A 21,270-nucleotide genomic window follows, 5' to 3' on the forward strand; every position below is an offset into this window, starting at 1 on the left:
ATTTATATGCGAAACTAGTCCAATCCTAGCCTAACCCTAGTCCCTGCCAAACATCCACGCTCCTCCTCGATCCAATCTGGATCACTAGAGCACCTCCCAACCCATCCCCATTGTGAACCTCCTGCGGCCGAGCAGCCTCGAGGGTCTCCTCCTGCCCAGCCCGCCGTTGACCTCGTCCCCGACCACAGGCTCTGCGCCTGGTGTCCAGCGCGTTGGCTGCACCTCGCTCGCCTCGCCTAGGACCGGGCCGCCTCGCGCCATGGCCACGCACAGGCAGAGGAGGGATCCAGCGCGTTGGATGCGCCCGCTCGCTGCTCCTCCAGCATCACCTCGGGCCGGTCCCTGCCGTCCCTGCTCTCCCTCCTCCCATCGCGCCAAGTGCCACTGCCCCGATGCGGGACCTGGATCGACATCCATCTCTGCACCACCTCTCGCTCGGGCTGCGTGGTGGGCCTCACCCCGTTGACCGACCAGGCCCAGCCGCCGCCCCAGCTGGTCGCGGCCCAAGCCAGCTCCAGCGCCGATCCGCTCCAACCCACCCACCGCCGATCTGGGCCACGACCTACTAAGGTGAGCACCCCAAGCCTTTATTCCCTGCCCGTGGTGCATTGTAGTTATATTGCGCACACCCTGTTCATCCCACAATAGAGAGATTCGCCCGAATAGGTTTTTTTAGGTCGTGCGAATTCATTATTTTCAGAAAAAGCATATTTTCAAACGCCCGTAGTTTTTAAACCCTGCGTCGGGTCGCGATAAGTTGTATAAGTAGAACATGTATAATTTTGCATAGATTAATATTTTCCAACTCTAGTGCATATTTAAAACTATTCAGTGTGCTGTTTGCATCCGTTTGTGTGTTGACATGTTAAAAAACATTTTGGGTCATAGTTAATTAACCCTAGGTCCGTTGGAGATGAGCCATATATGTAAATGGACTAGAACAACGAGTAGAATCACATGAACCCGTTTGTTTTGTCGTTTAACAAACATAAAATGTGGTTAGGAAAAATCTGGACAAATTACAAAGTTAGTGCATGGGGTCATTTCGGAGATGTTATAAGTTGTTTACGGCCTCATTTAAAATGCCTAGATAGGTAGTTTAATTGTGCTTCACCCCCTGCCATGTTTAACAACATTAAATATTGCCGTGTACCTAATCAGGAGAGAACTGAATAAATGGTATGTGGAGTTTCGTCAATATGCATCTCGTTGCATATTGAGCTTCCCTTAATGTGTAGCTTTTGATTGTTGTGGGTTGCCATGCCCTGCCTTGCATATTTGAAACTGATCATGCATCATATGTGAATTGCATAATGTCGTGCATGTGCCGTGGTGAATATCATGTGTTGATTGATGTTCCGGTTTCCTTCGTCTTGATAGAGTTCCGCAAGCGTGTCGAAATGTGAGGACCCGTTCGACTACGTCGGTTTGTCTGCTTCACGGAGTCGTTCTTCTTCCAAGCGGGATTACATGCAAGATGATCATTTCCCTAGATACCATTACTATCATTTCCAGGCTATTTGACTCGTTTCTATCGTTGTGTCTTGCTGCCTACCACCTGTTAAATGTCAGCCTCCCAACATTGCCATGAAAACCTTTATACAACCTAGCAAACCACTAATTGGCTATGTTACCACTTTCTCAACCATGTGTTAGCGTTGCTAGTTGGAGGTGCAGTTGCTTCCGTGTGAAAACATGGGTTCCTTGTTATATCACCCTATTATTGCTAATTAATTTAATGCACCTATATACTTTGTAAAAGGTGGAAGGCTTGACCTTTCAAGCCTGGTGTTTTGTTCGACCTTTGTTGCTTTAGTTTCGGTTACCGGTGTTATGTTCCATAAATGAATGCTCCTAACATGCTTGAGATTGTTATGGGGACCCCCTAGATTCTTGTTTTGGGATAAAGCTCGTTTGGCAAGGCCCAACATTGGTACTATATTTGCCCAAAGTAATAATTCTGTTAATACTGAAAAACATAGGGTGTCATGAAACCGAGGAGTAATTCAACATAATACAGGGGGGGCAGTGCTGCTGGTGCTAGTCCAAACTAGAGCCGTGTGCGGGGCCAACTCGGAGCAACTTGGGAGATGTCTATCAGGCCACCGTACGCTATGCTTATCCGACCTATCGTGAGAACGAGATACGCGGATCCTGTCAGGATCGTCGACACATCGAGTGGCCTTGCTGGACTTGTTTTAAAATTATCGAGCGTCTTGTGCGAGGGATACCAAGGATACTTTGTGCTAACTCAAGGTTGAGGTTTTCCAATAGGAACCCGAGGTTATCACGGGTCTCCCTGATCGAGGTTATTCCAGCGCAGTGTGTGGTAGTTTGTGATGGACCAGTTGGAGAACCCCTGTAGGGTTAAATATTTAGGAAAGCCATGCCCGCGGTTATGTGGCAACGTGGAAACTTTGATTAACATCCGGTTCTAGATAACTTGAAGTTAACTTATCTAAAACTTGTTAACTGAGTGCGTAACCATGACTGTCTCTTTCGTGAGCTCCTTCTCCGATCAAGGACACGGTGGGGTTATGTCTGACGTCAGTAGGTGTTCAGGATAATTTATTTGATCATCACTAGTTCACGTCCGCTATGCATAGATCATCCTTCCTCTTATTCTTCTACTCGTAAGCTAGCCACCTCAAATAAATGCTTAGTCGCTTGCTGCAGCCTCACCACTTAACCATACCTCACCCGTTAAGCTTTGCTAGTCTTGATACATTTGGAAATGAGATTGATTAGTCACTGTGGCTCACAGTTTAATACAACACCAGTTGCACGTATAGGTAAGGTGATACTTTGACGTGAGTGCGCTGACTGTGCTATTTGGAGTTTCTTCTTCTTCTTCATCATCGATCTAGGATGGGTTCCAGGCCGACAGCCTGGGATAGCAAGGAAGGATTTCGTTCTTTTATCGTTTGTTTTTGTCCGTAGATGGACCCTGCTCTTCTTCATGATGATTCTATGTATTGTACTGATGTGACTCTGTCGTAGCTTGTGGCGAGTGTAAGCCAACTCCTTATACTCATCTTTTCAGTACATGTACTTGTAACGATATCCATTCTTGCGGAATGACGAGATGCGTTTCTATCCCTATCGAGCCCTCACGCCAAAATAAGGATAGGACCGCATCTTGGGTGTTACATTGTGGCACTGCTGCTTAAGTCATATTGGTATAAAACGCATGAAGAATCTCCATACTGATGGATCTTTGTGCTCACTCGTTTTTGAAAAGTTTGAGACCTTCGAACCATCTCTATTGGCATAAACGCATGAAGAAACTCCATGTAGATGGATCGTTTGGACTCACTTGATTCTGAATCACTTGAGACATGCAAATAATGCCACATGGGCAAGATGACCGAAGGCCTCGTTTTCAGTGAGATGGAACAAGATAGTAACTTATTGTAAGTAATACATTTTGATGTATGCAGTCCAATGAGTGTTGAGGCATGCAATGGATATCGTTATGTTCTTACTTCACAAATGATTTGAGTAGATACTGGTATATTTACTTGATGAAACTCAAGTTTGAATTATTGAAAGGTTCAAGTAATTTCAGAGTGAAGTTGAAGATCGTCGTGACAAGAGGAAAAAATATCTACGATATGATCGTAGAGATGAATATCTGAGTTGCAAGTTTGGTACACATTTAAGAAAATGTGGAAATTGTTTCACAACTAATGCCACCTGGAACACCATGGTGTGATGGTGTGTCCAAACGTCATAGCCGTGCCCTATTGGATATGGTGCATACTATGATGTCTCTTATCGAATTACCACTATCGTTTTGGGTTAGGCATTAGAGACAACCGCATTCACTTTAAATAGGGCACCACGTAATTCCGTTGAGATGACACCGTATGAATTATGGTTTGGAGAAACCTAAGCCGTCGTTTCTTAAAAGTTTGGGGCTGCGACGCTTATGTGAAAAAGTTTCAGCATGATAAGCTTGAACCCAAAGCGGATAAATGCATCTTCATATACACCCAAAACAGTTGGGTATAAATCCTATCTTAGATCCGGAATGAAAGCGTTTGTTTCTAGAAATGGGTCCTTTCTCGAGAAAAAGGTTTCTCCCGAAAGAATTGAGTGGGAGGATGGTGGAAACTTGATGAGATTATTGTACCATCACTTGAACCAGTGTGTAGCAGGGCACATGAAGTTGTTCCTATGGCGCCTACACCAATTGAAGTGGAAGCTGATGATAGTGATCATGAAGCTCCAGATCAAGCTACTACCAAACCTCGTAGGTCAACAAGGAAACATACTGCTCCAGACCAGTATGGTAATCCTGTCTTGGAGGTCATGTTGTTGAAAAACAATGAACCTACGAGATATAGAGAAGCGATGGTGGGCCTGGATTCCGACGAATGGCTGGACTCCATGAAATCCGAGGTAGGATCCATGTATGAAAACAAAGTGTAGACTTTGGAAGAACTACTTGATGGTCATAAGACTGTTAAGTACAGATGGATCTTTAAAAAGAAGACATCCAATGATTGGGAATGTCAATGTTAAGAAAGCTTGACTTGTCGCAAAGATGTTATCGACAAATTCAAAGAGTTGACTACGATGAGACTTTATCACTCGTAGCGATGCTAAAGTCTATTGGAATTATGTTGGTAGTTGCTGCATTATTTATGAAATCTTGCAGATAGGATCTCAAAACATTGTTTCCTCGACGGTTTGCTTGAGGAAAGGTTGTATGTGATACAACCAAAAGGTTTTGTCGATCCTAAGGATGCTAACAAGTATGCAAGCTCTAGCGATCCTTCTATGGACTGGAGCAAGCACCTCGGAGTTGGAATACATGCTTTGATGAGATGATCATTTTTTTTGATTTATACAAAGTTTGTGAGAAACTTTTATTTCCAAAGAAGTGAGTGAGAGCACTATAGAATTTCTGATGAATATATGTGGTTCACATATTATTGATCGGAAATAATGTAGAATTTCCGGAAAGCATAAAGGGTTGTTTGAAAGGAGTTTTTCAAAGTAAAACCTGGATAGAGCTACTTGAACATTGAGCATCAAGATCTATAGATATAGATCAAAACGTTTAATAGAACTTTCAATGAAATGCATGCCTTGACAAGTTTTTGAAGGAGTTAAAAATAGATCAGCAAAGAAGGAGTTCTTAGCTGTGTTGTAAGGTCTGAATTGGAGTAAGACTCAAAGCCCAACCATGGTAGAAGAAAGAGAAAGGATGAAGGTCGTCCCCTGTGCATTAGCAGTAGGCCCCATGGTATGCTATGATGTGTACCGCACCTGATCCGTGCCTTGACATGAATCTGTCAAGGGGTACGAAAGTGATCCAGGTGTGGATTACTAGACAACGGTCAAAAGTTATACTTAGTAACTAGTGGGCTAAGTAATTTTTCTCGATTATGGAGCTGATAAAAGATTTCGTTGTAAAGGATTATGTCGATGCAAGATTTAACACTAATCCGGATAATTCTGAGTACTAAATCGGATTCATATAGTGGAGCAGTCGTTTGGAATAGTTCCAAATGGCGCTTAAACAACACCTATAGGATGAAATATAGATTTGTAAAGCACACACAGATATCAAAGGTTCAAACCCGTTGACTAAAACCTCTCTCACAAGCAAGACATGATCGAACCCTAGAACTCTATGTGTGTTAGATTCATTGCAATCACATAGTGGTGTGAACTACATTATTGACTCTAGTGCAAGTGAGGGACTATTGGGTATATGCCCTAGAGGCAATAATAAATTCGTTATTATTATATTTCCTTGTTCATGATAATCGTTTATTATCCATGCTACAATTGTATTGATTGGAAACTAAAATACATGTGTGGATAAATAGACAACACACTGTCCCTAGTGAGCCTCTAGTTGACTAGCTCGTTGATCAAAGATGGTCAAGGTTTCCTGGCCATAGACAAGTGTTGTCACTTGATAACGAGATCACATCATCAGGAGAATGATGTGATGGACAAGACACAAACTATGAATGTAGCATATGATCGTGTCAGTTTATTGCTACTGTTTTTTGCATGTCAATGTATCTGTACCTATGACCATGAAATCATGCAACTCCCAAACACCGAAGGAATACCTTGCGTGTATCAAACGTCGCAACGTTACTGGGTGACTATAAAGGTGCTCTATAGGTATCTCCGAAGGTGTTTGTTGGGTTGGCATGGATCAAGACTGGGATTTGTCACTCCTTGTGATGGAGAGGTATCTCGGGGCCCCCTCGGTAATACAACATCACAACAAGCCTTGCAAGCAATGTGACTAAGGAGTTAGTCACAAGATGTTGTATTACGGAACGAGTAAAGAGACTTGCTGGTAATGAGATTGAACTAGGTATAGAGATACCGACGATAGAATCTCACGCAAGTAACATACCGAAGGACAAAGGAAACTGCATATGGGATTAACTGAATCCTTGACATAGAGGTTCAACCGATAAATATCGTCATAGGATATGTAGGATCCAATGTGGACGTGCAGTTCCTGCTATTGGATATTGATCGGAGAGTGTCTCCGTCATGTCTCCATAGTTCTCGAACCCACAGGGTCTGCACACTTAAGGTTCGATGACGTTTCGGTATAGTTGAGTTATAGGTGTTGGTGACCTAAGGTTGTTCGGAGTCCCGGATGAGATCCTACACGTCACGAAAAGCTCCATAATGGTCCAGAGGTAAAGATTGATATATAGGAAGTCCTATTTTGGTCACCGGAAAGGTTTCGGGCTCATCGATAGTGTACTGGGAGTGCCGGGAGGGTGACGGGGGACCATCAGGAGGGGTGTGACGACCCTAGGGCTTCATGGGCCAAGAGAGGAGGAAAACCAGCCCCTGAAGGGCTGGCGGAAGCCACCTCTAAGAGCCCATGCGGCTGGAGTGGAAAATAAGGGGAAAATACAAAAGGTGGAAAAGGTTTCCAAGTGGAAGGGGAATCCTACTAGGAGTAGGACTAGAGGAGGACTCCTCGTCTCCTCCCACTTCGGCCGACCCAAAGGGGCATCCCTAGGGCCGGCGTCCTCGCTCTTCTCCTCCTATATATACTAGAGCTTTTGAGGGTTTTAAGACACAACAATAATCAGGCACGTGCTTCCCTCTCTCTAGATTCGTTTCTCCTCTAGTCTAGTTTTCAGCGGTGCTTAGGCGAAGCCCTGCTAGACTAGCTCCACCACCATTGCTGTCACGCCATCGCGCTGCTGGAGAACTCATCTACCTCTCCGCCCCCTCTTGCTAGATCAAGAAGGCGGAGATCGTCGTCGAGCTATACGTGTGCTGAACGGGGATGTGTCGTTGATACGTCTCAAACGTATCTATAATTTTCGATGGTTTCATGTTGTTATCTTGTCAACTTTGGATGTTTTATGTACCTTTTATATCTTTTTTTGGGACTAACTTATTAATTCAGTGCCAAGTGCCAGTTCCTGTTTTTTCTGTGTTTTTGACTCTTTTCAGATCTGATTTTGGAACGAAGTCCATACGGAATAAAATACCCAAAATAAATTTTTCTAGAACGGAAGAAGATCAGGGGACTTGAGGGCCAAGGCAGGAGAGCCACACGGGGCCCACAAGCCCTGTAGCCACCACCAGGGGGTGGCGGCTACCAGGCTTGTGGCCTCCCTGGCGCTGCCCTGACATAGCTCATTCGCCTATATATTCCCTAAAATACAGTAAAAATAGGGGAATCCACGAAAACACTTTTCCGCCGCCGCAAGCTTCCGTTTCCGCGAGATCTCATCTGGAGACCCTTCCCGGTGCCCTGCCGGAGGGGACTTTGGAGTTGGAGTGCTTCTACATCAACATCATGGCCCCTCCAATGACTCGTGAGTAGTTCACTTTAGACCTACGGGTCCGTAGTTAGTAGCTAGATGGCTTCTTCTCTCTCTTGGATCTTCAATACAAAGTTCTCCATGATCTTCATGGAGATCTATCCGATGTAATCCTCTTTGGCGGTGTGTTTGTCGAGATCCGGTGAATTGTGGATTTGTGATCAGATTATCTATGATATATATTTGAGTCTTTGCTGATTTCTTATAAGCATGATTTGATATCCTTGTAAGTCTCTCTGAGTCTTGGGTTTTGTTTGGCCAACTAGATATATGATTCTTGCAATGGGAGAAGTGCTTGGTTTTGGGTTCATACCGTGTGGTGAGCTTTCCCAGTGACACAAGGGGCAGCAAGGCACGCATCATGTTGTTGCCATCAAGGGTAACAAGATGGGCTTTTATCGTAGATATGAGATTGTCCATCTACATCATGTCATCTTGCTTAAGGCGTTACTCTGTTCTTTTGGACTTAATACACTAGATGCATGCTGGATAGCGGTGGACGTGTGGAGTAATAGTAGTAGATGCAGAAAGTATCGGTCTACTTGTTTTGGACGTGATGCCTATAGATATAATCATTGCCATAGATAACGTCACGACTTTGCGCGGTTCTATCAATTGCTCGACAGTAATTCGTTCACCCACCGTCTACTTGCTTTCATGAGAGATGCCACTAGTGAACACTACGGCCCCCGGGTCTATTCACACCTATCATTTCCATTTTCGCTTTTACTTTGCTTTGTTTCTTTTTGCTTTCAGTTCTCACTTGGCAAACAATCTATAAGGGATTGACAACCCCTTCATAGCGTTGGGTGCAAGCTCTTTGTGTTTGTGCAGGTACTTGTGATAATCCTTCACTGGATCGATACCTTGGTTCTCAAAACTAAGGGAAATACTTATTGTCGCTGTGCTACATCATGCTTTCCGTTTCGAGGGAACACCAACGCAAGGCTCCAAGGCCACGGGGCAATCCTTTGAATATTTGCCAAGGAAGTCCCTAAAGGCGTAGCGTAGCAGAAGGATTCCTGGTGCCGTTGCTAAGGAGTATCAAGACAAGAATAGTCTCCCGTCAGCACGCTTGTTTCTGGCGCCGTTGGAAGGTCTTTTGTTGCAGTAGCAAAAGTATTTCTGGCGCCGTTGCCGGGGAAGGAGAGATCTATCCAAGTAGGTCTCACAAACTCATCTCTTGCATTTACCTTTTTTGCCAGTTGCCTCTCGTTTTCCTCTACCCCACTTCACATTTCCCGTTTTCATTTGCCTTTCTCCTTTGCCATTTTCTTTTGCCTTTTGCCTTTTAGCCGTTTTCCTTTGCCGGTTTTCTTGCTTGCTTGTGTGCTTGTTTGTTTGTTGAAGTCATCATGGCTGAAAACACCAAACTTTGCGACTTCTCGAGCACCAATAATAATGATTTTATTAGTACTCCGATTGCTCCCGCCACTAGTGCGGAATCGTATGAAATCAACGCAGCTTTGCTGAATCTTGTTATGAAAGAGAAATTCTCTGGCCTTCCTAGTGAAGATGCCGCATCCCATCTCAATACCTTCATTGAGCTTTGCGATATGCAAAAGAAACGAGATGTGGATAATGACGTGATTAAGTTGAAGCTTTTTCCTTTCTTGTTGCGAGATCGCGGAAAAACTTGGTTTTCTTCTTTGCCTAAAAATAGTATTGATTCTTGGGATAAGTGCAAAGATGCTTACATATCCAAGTATTTTCCGCCGGCTAAGATCATCTCCTTACGTAACGATATCATGAATTTCAAGCAACTTGATCATGAACACGTTGCACAATCTTGGGAGAGGATTAAGTTAATGATTAGAAATTGTCCCGCTCATGGCTTGAGTTTGTGGATGATTATACAAATCTTTTATGTTGGCTTGAATTTTGCCTCTCGCAATATCTTGGACTCCGCCTCAGGTGGAACGTTCATGCAAATCACGTTAGGAGACGCTACAAAACTCCTAGACAATATCATGACCAACTACTCTCAGTGGCACACTGAAAGGTCACCTGCTAGCAAAAAGGTACATGCTATAGAAGAAATTAACTCGCTTAGTGATAAGATGGACGAGTTGATGAATTTCGTTGCTAGTAGAAATGCTCCTTTAGATCCTAATGACATGCCACTATCTTCCTTGATTGAGAGTAGCAACGCTAGTTTGGACGTTAATTTTGTTTGTAGGAACAATTTGGCAACAACAATGCTTTTAGAGGAAACTATGTTCCTAGGCCTTTTCCTAGTAACTCCTCTAACAATTATGGCAATTCCTACAAAAACACTTATGGAAATCACAACAAATTACCCTCTGATTTAGAGAGTAATATCAAAGAGTTCATCAACTCTCAAAAGATTTTCAATGCGTCCATAGAGGAGAAACTACTCAAAATTGATGATTTGGCTAAGAGCGTTGATAGGATGTCTTCTGATATTGATTCTTTGAAAGTTAGATGTGCTCCTCCCAAGGTCAACTTGGATGAAACTTTAAAAGCTATGCGTATCTCCATGAATGAGAGCAAAGAAAGAACCCCCCAAATTCGCGCTAGGCATGAATGGTTTAAAAGGGTGCGTTCTAGTGATGCAAATCACGAAGATCTTAAAGTGTTTGGTGTGACTCCTCTTGAATGTTTGTTTTCGCGTGTCAAACCTATTGATGAAGGGGCTGGATATGAATCCACTTTGGTTGAAAAACACCCCAATGATTCGGAGTCCACGTATCTTGATGATAAAGGTGTGGAGAATGGAGTAGAAGAAATCAAAATTTTGGGTAGTAAAGAAACTCCCACTTTGGATTTCAAGGAATTCAATTATGATAGTTGCTCCTTGTTTGAATGCATTTCTTTGATGCAATCCATTGCAAACTCTCCACATGCTTATAGCCAAAGCAAAGCCTTTACCGCCCATATCGTAGATGCTATGATGAAATCTCTTGAAGAGAAGCTCGAATTAGAAGTCTCTATACCTAGAAAACTTGATGATGAGTGGGAACCTACTATCAAAATCAAGATAAAAAACTATGAGTGCAATGCTTTGTGTGATTTGGGTGCTAGTGTTTCCGCGATTCCAAAGTCTTTATGTGATATTCTTGGTTTTCATGAGATTGAAGAGTGTTCTCTTAATTTGCATCTTGCGGATTCTACTGTCAAGAAACCCATGGGAAGGATCTATGATGTTCTTATTGTTGCAAATAAGAACTATGTACACGTGGATTTCATTGTACTTGACATAGATTGCAATCCTTCATGTCCCATTATTCTTGGTAGACCTTTCCTAAGGACTATTGGTGCTATCATCGATATGAAGGAAGGGAATATTAGATTTCAATTTCCTATAAAGAAGGGCATGGAGCACTTTCCTAGAAAGAAAATAAGATTGCCTTATGAATCTATGATGAGGGCTACTTATGGTTTGAGCACCAAAGATGACTATACGTGATTTCATCACCTTTTGCCTAGCTAAGGGCGTTAAACAATAACGCTTGTTGGGAGGCAACCCAACGAATTTATCCTTTTCCTTTCTGTTTTGTGTTTTCCACAATTTCATAATTCTGTTATGATTGTGTTTTTTATGTTTCTTTTTGCGTTTGTGCCAAGCAAAACCGTTATGATTAGTCTTGGGGATGATCGTTTGGTCATGCTGGAAAAGACAGAAACTTTCTGCTCACGAAAAGAATTTTTTTTTTTTCTGTAAGAGCTTTTGAGTTGATTCTTTTTGCTGCTGATTGCTACAAAAATTCTTCAGACTGTCGTAATTATGCTGAAATTTTTAAGTAACAGAAGTATACGAAGTATACAGATTGCTACAGACTGGTATGTTGTTAACAGATTCTGTTTTTGTTGAGTTGGTTGCTTACTTTGATGAAACTATGGATAGTATTGGGGGGTATTAGCCATGGAAGATTGAAAATACAGTAACCCAACATCAACATAAGAAGAATTTAAGTTTTCTACAGTACCTAAGGAAGTGGTGGTTTGCTTTCTTATACTAATGTTATCACGAGTTTCTGTTTAAGTTTCGTGTTGTGAAGGTTTCAAGTTTTGGGTGAAGTTCTTATGGACAAAGAGATAAAGAGTGGCAAGAGCTCAAGCTTGGGGATGCCCAAGGCACCCCAAGATGATTCAAGGATGCCGTAAAAGCCTAAGCTTGGGGATGCCCCGGGAAGGCATCCCCTCTTTCGTCTTCAATCCATCGGTAACGTTACTTAGGGCTATATTTTTATTCACCACATGTTATGTGTTTTGCTTGGAGCGTCTTGTATCGTAGGAGTCTTTTATTTTTGTTATGTCACAATCATCCTTGCTGCACACCTAGAGAGAGAGAGACATGCACTCACCGTGATTTTGTCGAGCTTCACTTATATCCTTTGGTAGACAATTCAGCTCATATGTGCTTCACTTATATCTTTTGAGCTAGTTGATTTTGCTCTATGTGCTTCACTTATATCTTTTAGAGCATGGTGGTGCGTGGCTTGGTAGTTGATCTATGCTTTGACAGTAGTCTCAAAAGGGGTAGTTATCCAAAGGGACATGAAAACTTCCACCTTCATGTGCATTGAATAGTTAGAGAAGTTTGATTCATCTCAATTAGTTTTGAGTTGTGGTTATGGTAATATTGAAGTTATATTACTAAGGTGTTGTGGATCTAGAAATACTTGTGTTGAAGTTAGTGATTCCCGTAGCATGCACGTATGTTGAACCGCTATGTGATGAAGTCTGAGCATGATTAGTCTACTGATTGTCATCCTTTGTGTGGCGGTCGGGATCGCGCGATGGTTTATACCTACCAACCCTTCCCCTAGGAGGATGCGTTGAGTGCTTTGTTTCGATTACTACTAAAACTTTTTCAACAAGTATATGAGTTCTTCATGACTAATGTTGAGTCCATGGTTTAGATGCACTTTCAGCTTCCACCATCACTATCTTCTTAGTGTCGTGCAACTTTCGCCGGTGCACAAAATCCACCATTAGCCCCCCTCAAAACAGCCACCATACCTACCTAATATGGCTATTTCAAAGTCATCCCGAGATATATTTCCATGCAACTACCACCATGACAAGTGCCACCACTTCAACATTGCCATTGCATGATCGTAAGATAGCTAGCATGATGTTCCCATTAATGTCTATGCCATGCTAGATCATTGTCACGGTATACTACCGAAGGCATTCCATATAGAGTCATCATTGTTTTATGTTTTGAGTTGTAAGTGTGATGATCATCATTGATCGACCATTGTCCCATGTGAGGAAATAAAAGAGGCTAGCGAAGCCCATATACAAAAAGAGGCCAAAGATGCCCAACAAAATAAAAAAATATATAAAAAAGAGGCCAAAGAGCCCACCAAAAAAATGAGAGAAAAAGAGAGAAGGGACAATGCTACTATCCTTCCACACTTGTGCTTATTAAGCAACATGATCTTCATGATTGAGAGTCTCTAGTTTTGTCACCACCATATAGCTAGCGGGAAATTTTCATTATATAACTTGGATTGTATATTCCAATGATAGGCTTCCTCAAATTTGCCTTAGGTCTTCGTGAGCAAGCAAGTTGGATGCACACCCACTAGTTTTCTTTAAGAGCTTTCACTTACTCTTAGCTCTAGTGCATCATTTGTATGGCAATCCCTACTCATTCACATTGATATCTATTGATGAGCATCTCCACATCTCATTGATATGCCTAGTTAATGTGACGATCTTCTCCTTGTTTGTCTTGCAACCTCCACCACACTTCACACCACTTATAGTGCTAAAACCATGGCTCATGCTCATGTATTGCGTGAGAGTTGAAAAGGTTTGAGAAAGTAAAGGTGTGAAAACAATTACTTGGCCAATACCGGGGTTGTGCATGATTTAAATTCGTTGTGCAATGATGATAGAGCATAGCCAGACTATATGCTTTTGTAGGGATAACATTCTTTTGGCCTTGTTATTTTGAAAGTTCATGATTACCTTGCTAGTTTGCTTGAAGTATTATTGTTTCCACGTCAATAGCAAACTATTGTTTTGAATCTAATGGATCTGAACATTCACGTCACATAAGAGGAGTTACAAAGGACATCTATGCTAGTTAGCATGAAAGCATCAAAAATTCATTCTTTATCACTTCCCTACTCGAGGACGAGCACGAGTTAAGCTTGGGGATGCTTGATACGTCTCAAACGTATCTATAATTTTTGATGGTTTCATGTTGTTATCTTGTCAACTTTGGATGTTTTATGTACCTTTTATATCTTTTTTGGGACTAACTTATTAATTCAGTGCCAAGTGCCAGTTCCTGTTTTTTCTGTGTTTTTGACTCTTTTCAGATCTGATTTTCGAACGGAGTCCAAACGGAATAAAATCCCTGAAATTAATTTTTCCAGAACGGAAGAAGATCAGGGGACTTGAGGGCCAAGGCAGGAGAGCCACAGGGGGCCTACAAGCCCTGTAGCCGCCACCAGTTGGGCGGCGGCTACCAGGCCTGTGGCCTCCCTGGCGCCCCCTGACCTAGCTCATTCGCCTATATATTCCCTAAAATACAGAAAAAATAGGGGAATCCACGAAAAAAAAATTCCGCCACCGCAAGCTTCCGTTCCCGCGAGATCTCATCTGGAGACCCTTCCCGGTGCCCTGCCGGAGGGGACTTTGGAGTTGGAGGGCTTCTACATCAACATCATCGCCCCTCCAATGACTCGTGAGTAGTTCACTTCAGACCTACGGGTCCATAGTTAGTAGCTAGATGGCTTCTTCTCTCTCTTGGATCTTCAATACAAAGTTCTCCATGATCTTCATGGAGATCTATCTGATGTAATCCTCTTTGGCGGTGTGTTTGTCGAGATCCGATGAATTGTGGATTTGTGATCAGATTATCTATGATATATATTTGAGTCTTTGTTGATTTCTTATATGCATGATTTGATAACCTTGTAAGTTTCTCCGAGTCTTGGGTTTTGTTTGGCCAACTAGATATATGATTCTTGCAATGGGAGAAGTGCTTGGTTTTGGGTTCATACCGTGTGGTGATGTAACACCCAGTTTTTGGCCTTCCTGACTAATTAACTTATTTCAAAAATTAGGACCAATTAATTTTTTTGTGAAATACTTGTGATGCTTGAAGTGACTATGGTGTGCCTTGCTTGTTTGCATGATTGTGTGTGATACCTAATAAATCATGTCACTCTCCTAATCACCTCCTCATCCCATCTTCTCCTGCCTAATGATCATGCCATGTGTTTAGGATAAATATCTATTTTCACCAAATATCATTTTCACCAAAAACCATTTCTTTAAATTAAACTTTCAGACCCCTAAGATGAGGTTGTAATACAAGTCCTCAAATTAGGGAATTTCTTTTGCACCAATTATTTTATTGAAAACCTATTATCAAAATTTCTTCCAAAATCCATCATATTATTATTTTAAAAGTTTTATTATTATTTTATTTAAAAGCCTTTCTGTGAGGCCAGAAATGGTCTCCTATGAAGGGAAGTTATTTTTATTGCTTTCAAAATATTTAAGAAAATTTAGGGAAACTCAGTGGATATACTTATTCCATATTTATGAGTTTCAACACATGGTCATGTTCAAAATATTGGGCAAACCCCTCCAAAACCATTCTTGCCTATTTCAAGCTTTTGAAATATTTCTATTAGAAATATTCTCAATAAATTCCAGTAAAATTCTAGCTTGTCATCTATGATATAAATGATGATCTTGCCAAGTATCATTTCAATCCAAGTTGATCTGGCTCCCCTAACCACTCTAAAACCGTATCTGTCCAGAATCAAATTTGAGCAACTCTACATTGTGAAGTATCTCCAATTGTGCTCAAATTTGCTGGACATGTTCTAATACTCCAATAAGGGATCCACACCAAGTGGTACATCAAGGAGAATAGAGGAACTTGTCCTAAGACCCTGAAAACCCTCTCTGTTGATTTCTGACTTTGGAAAACTTTACATTATAAAGTTCCTCTAATTATCCTCAAATTTTTTGTTCATGCCTTAATGCTCAAATAATGCCCCTACACTAAATATTGGATTTGTGGGAATTTATTTGAATAGGGTTCTAAGTAGAAACCCATTTCTGCCCATTTCTAGGGTTTTTCAAGTCTACATTGGAAAACTTCTCCAGCAAATCCCAAATTTGGTGTGCAAGCCTATTTTCATATATTATTTGATCCTGGTAAGTTTCATAGCCATGGGAATTCATCAGGTAGCCCAACCACAGATCAAACACCTTGTGTGCACTCACTAATTTGGCTTCTTTTGCCCCTTCCAGTTTTACCCTTGAGCTCAACTTTCTACCACAACCTCACATAGTTACATTTTACTTCCAGTAACTTTTCCTTGGCCACTGGTCAATTATTGCAGAAGGTCCCTTTGTAACTTTCTCTCGTTTTCACCCTTGCAGCACTGTTTTACCTCTCTTTCCATTCTTCTGCTTAAGCTATCACCCCAATTCTTTCCAGAGCCTCTCTAGTGTGTCAATGCATCACTTCAAACCAATAGATGGCCTACTCATGTAGGAAAAATGAGCAACACCTCTTCAAGTTCATTTTTGGCTGAAATGTGGCTTTGTACAGCAAGTACTAGCTACACTTGCTTTCCTGAGCTAAAATTTGGCAGGCTAGTAGCCCTTCTATAAACAAGAGTGTTGGACATGATTTCCCTCAATTAACCCCCTGTGCAAACCAATTTTGCTATCCCTAAGTTTGCTGCTGCAAACTAAATCATAGTCAGCACCCATTCAAACTTTCTTCACTTAGCTCCAAACTCCTCTAGTGACCTCTGGCAAGCATGCCTTGCATGGGAGACATCTTTTTCAGGTCGAAGGGACACCCTGGACACGCGTGGCCATCGTGACCACGTTGTCAACCTGCACAAATGGTGCTCTGCACCATTTCCTTGTTCCCTAGCTCGTGTCCCGCAGCTGCAGTATGCACCAGAACGCCAGAGCATCCCCCATCCCTCCTTGACTCCCTCCACGATGCTAGCTAGCATCTAATGCCCCTCTGGGACGTGTGGCGCCCGTGCCCTCGGAGCTCCAGAGAGCTCCCGAGCTTTCCCTCTCTCTCTCCCCTCTTATTCCCTCTTCCCCCAGCCCCTATGGCACTGGTCTCTCTTCCCCGCTCCCATGGGCTCCTCCTCAGCACCTCTCCTCCTCCCTACTCTCTCCCCAAGCCTCCCCCTCCTCCTGTCATAGCCATGGACGAAGGGGTAGAGCTTCGGCCTCTGCGGGTTGGCATGCAGGGCCTCCCCGCGCCTCCTTCCACCCTGCCGGAGATCCCCAGGCCGTCGCACCTCCTCCCTCGAGCCCCTCCGGGGCCCTCCTCCTTGCTGCTGGTGCCGAGGGCAGTGGCGTCGTCGGCCTCCCGCGGATGCGCGCTGGCCCCCTCCTATTGCAGCCCCTCCGCGGGAGCCGTGTGTGGGAATGGAGGCGGCACAGCCCCCTGAGCTCGCCGACGCCCTCACCCGAGCAGGGGGTGGCCCGAGTCGCGGCGCCCACGCGGCAACCTATCTCCTACTGCTCCTCCATGCCGGCGGGAGGTGGGAGACGAAGCTGACTGGCGGGACTCCCATGTCCGGCCCTCACCAGTCAACCCCCCTCGGCTTAAGTGGAGGCGCCTCGGCGCCTTACGCTTCCCCCGAGCGGAGGCGTATTCTATGCGGTTAGCGAGGCCGAGCCAGCAGGCCGGCCCATTGCCTATTAGCCGCCCGGGGCGCACTATAGCGTTCCCCGGTGGCCTCGTTTGCCCTTTTTCTTTTCTCCAAAGTTGAAAATTCCACCATAAATTCATTCTGACTCCAATTCCATTGATTCAAATTTCTAGAGTACCCTAAAAATGAGGCCTATCCAATTAAGTGCCTTGCACAATTTTCCCTACCAACTTTCTATGTCATTTTCATTTAAGTCCAAATCTATCCATATTTGACTCCACTTTAGAAATTTCCATAGGATGCAAATCAACTCCAAATGGAGTGATTCAAATTCCTAGGGTCTTCTAAAATCATCCCCTATTTTTAGAACCTTGGTCAACATTTTTGTGTGGCTTACTTCTGTTGGAATAAATAAATAGCTACTATTGCCATTTATTCCACACTGTAAAATCTCTAGAATATTCATACCAACTCCAAATCCAGTGAAACCACTTCCTAAAAATTTCTAAAATCATTCTCTGTAAATGGGTGACTCCACTCATTTTTAACAGAATGATTTCTGTTGGCTTCTTCAATGATCACCTATTGCTCTTTCCATCCATTCAAAAATCCCCTAATGATCCAAAACCCCTTGGCAAGGATTCAGGTATTTTTCTTATGACTAGAGAGGTCCAAGAAAAATATAAATTCTATATTTTTGAACACTTTTATTTTCGCTTGATGTGTGGCTTACTATGTTTGTTTCCGATGATAGTTGACAATAGACGAAGTATTTGGAGTTGGAGCGGAAGACCTCGAAGACCCCGAGGACTTACGTGAGCAAGGCAAGCTGCCCTTTACCATGACTTGAGCATATGAATTGATGCATGCTAGAATAGCAAGTACTTTTCCGTTGCATGTGATCATAGTGTCGGTTCATCATTGGTGTGATGGTACCGAAGGCTTCTTCGAAGAATTGCATGATGGTGATGTTATACATATGGCTCCTCGGATTACAAGCATGATGAGCTTGATCCTACCATCTATGAGGATCATGCTACTATCATGTTGACTAGTAGAGTTAGAGAACCATTGCATGATCATGATGATGAGTTAAATCAAAGGTTTATGTAAAACCCCGTCGGGTGCCACTAATGCCCGAGGGTGATGATGAGATAGGTGGCCACTTTTGGTGAAGTGGTGCACCGGTGTTTTGTGTGAGTATGGTTTCGGAAATGGGATTAGATTTATGATGTGTCGACCGTCCCAACCTCACCTGTGCGACCACGTTACCCCTTTATGGGATGGGGCTTTGTTGATTACTCTGGTCGGTACTAGGAAGGAGCCACATTACTAGTGGCGGGAGTGATTGTCGTCACTCTCGTGATGGGGTCGTGCCAGGAAGGGCGACTATGCCATTTTTATGAGTTCCAGGCACACCGTTGGTCCCCACAAGGTTGATACTGTCCAGAGTCGGTGCTCGTAAGACGTACAACATGTGGTCTGGGTACCAATCGAGTGGACCTCCTTGTTTAATACCGTCAGGGGAAAGATAATGATCGGGTACTTACCTCGGGTATATCTGATATACCGCGAGTCGTGGATGACACGGAAGTTTCCCGGTTCTCGTGGGTACAGCGCGCAACCTCTTCAGAGTGTCAAACTATTCGAATAGCCGTGTCCACGGTCAAGGACAGTTGGGTAATCCTGCTTAAACTACGTCCAGTGTTTCCGCATAAACCAAGTGTGAGTGTGTGTGTGTATGTGTGGTAACTGGTGTTACTAGATGAAACGATATGACCAAGTTCGGTGACTTGGCACATAGGGTGAACCCGGAGTGTTCAACCCTTGATAGATGCGATGGCATCTGTAACCTGTTCTTGAAGAGTAATTCTTTAGGTTGATGCATATACATGATAATCCCACCAAGTTGCATTTCATCAAACTGGATGTTATCGTTGTACTTCACTTTCATTGTTCGTATCATGGGCTGTTTGCGAGTACATTCAAAGTACTCATTGGCTTGCCACTGGTTATTTCATTGACCAGGTATGAAAGAACATGATATGGTGAAGATTAACTCGGTGACGTTCTTGTGAGCTAGGACGCTTCCTAGTTAGAATGCCTGTAGGTTAAGGCTGATGGCACGGGTTCACGCTTTCAACCAATAATTCTGCTATTGGTTCAGTTTCGAGTGTAGGCCTTTAAGGCCCTATATATGTAAGACTCGACGAGGTGGTCATTTATTGTAGCAAACGGTATGTATGGATGTAAGACTCTGTTATTCGGTATCTGTGTTCGGTGAGCATTGATCTCTAGGATCACTGAGGATGGAGGTCTCAACTCATAAGTCGGGGTCCCGACAGAGCTGGTATCACAGCCATCCTGAGCATAGGAAGCCCTTAGTTAGCACGGACGTTAGTTTAGGATAAAACTGCTTTCCAGATTCTTCGAAAATACTTACAAAACCTATATATTTTCTCGACTGTCCTAAATCTTCAAAGAAATTGAAGGTTATGCTCTAGCCTTCCACTCTTATTTTCTTGACACTCCTCATCTACTTTTTCAAAGCTTGCAAATGGTCGCTAGTACCTTATGCCTTCTGACCACGGGATAAAGTGAAATCCTCGTGAGCAGCCCGGAATGAAGTTACCTTTCTAGGCAAACACCTGTGCTGAAAGACAGAGAAGACAACTCTGCGACCCGATGACACCAACAGAGGTACCTCCATGAGGAACAAGGACATCAAGGCTTAGAATATGGTGAAACCCTGGGCACTATCCTAGAGTGATGCCACTTTCGCCTATAATAGTGTGGACATAACCTATGAAAACCTTGATCTGCATCACTAATAGAGTGACCCTGTCAATTATGAGGAATTGTGTCGACCACCACCGGTGGATGAGAACCTCGCCATTTGGTCCGCCTCACCTTAGTGAGCAGGAAAATGGTTCTCTTCATCCCCCGCTCTAGGTGTTGATATCGCAATTAGTATGATTGACATATCAGAACTCTATCATGTCATGCAAATATCGGTGCATGAAGATGTCCACCTGAGACTCTCGAAGCCTCAGAAGACCAGAAGACACTGACAAGATCATGAAGACAACATAAGACCCTGTCAGTGACAACTATGAAGAACCACCTTCGTCAGCAACTTCCCAGACGAGAAGACAACCATAGTTCTTTACAACTCAAGCGAATTGCTTCAGCAAGCGACAACAAGAGGCGTGACAACACCCTGAGAAGGTCCAGAAGACTTAGCGGACTCCTCTCCGGAGCAAGAAGCAAGCACGACTGTCGAGTGCCAGAACCTAGGATAGGATGAGTCGTGAATTCCCTATGCGAAGTCGAGTCCGTGAAATGGTTCGGATGGACCATGTTGCGTGTTGCTTATTTTGTTGTTTGTGCTTTGATGTGATTCGCGCTTTTGCTTAGGCAACAAGCATGCGGTTATATCACTTGTCTTATACTGTTGTTCGAAACGATTTTTGGCACTTGTTTTAGTTGACTTTCCAATGCTTGCTTGATTGCACTAAGACCCTTAGGCACTCCCCTCTGTTCTCTCTCTCTCCCTCACCCCTCTCGGCAACTAAAGACGGCAAGGCAAGATGCACCAAGGATCCACTTCGAAGGACGACTGACACTGAAGGCACTGACTGCGCTGTGCTTAACCACACGCAACCCGTAGGAGTGTGCTTTTCCCTCAAGATTGGAAAACCACACTAGACCAGACTAACCTCCACAAGCCTTTCCGGCTCAAATTTTCTGGTCACGTGTTTAGTACACGGACTTGCCAGAACACGTGTAGGTCCCTGATA

Source organism: Hordeum vulgare, chromosome 5H (genome assembly GCF_904849725.1).
Source record: "Hordeum vulgare subsp. vulgare chromosome 5H, MorexV3_pseudomolecules_assembly, whole genome shotgun sequence".
Classification (NCBI taxonomy): Eukaryota; Viridiplantae; Streptophyta; class Magnoliopsida; order Poales; family Poaceae; genus Hordeum; species Hordeum vulgare.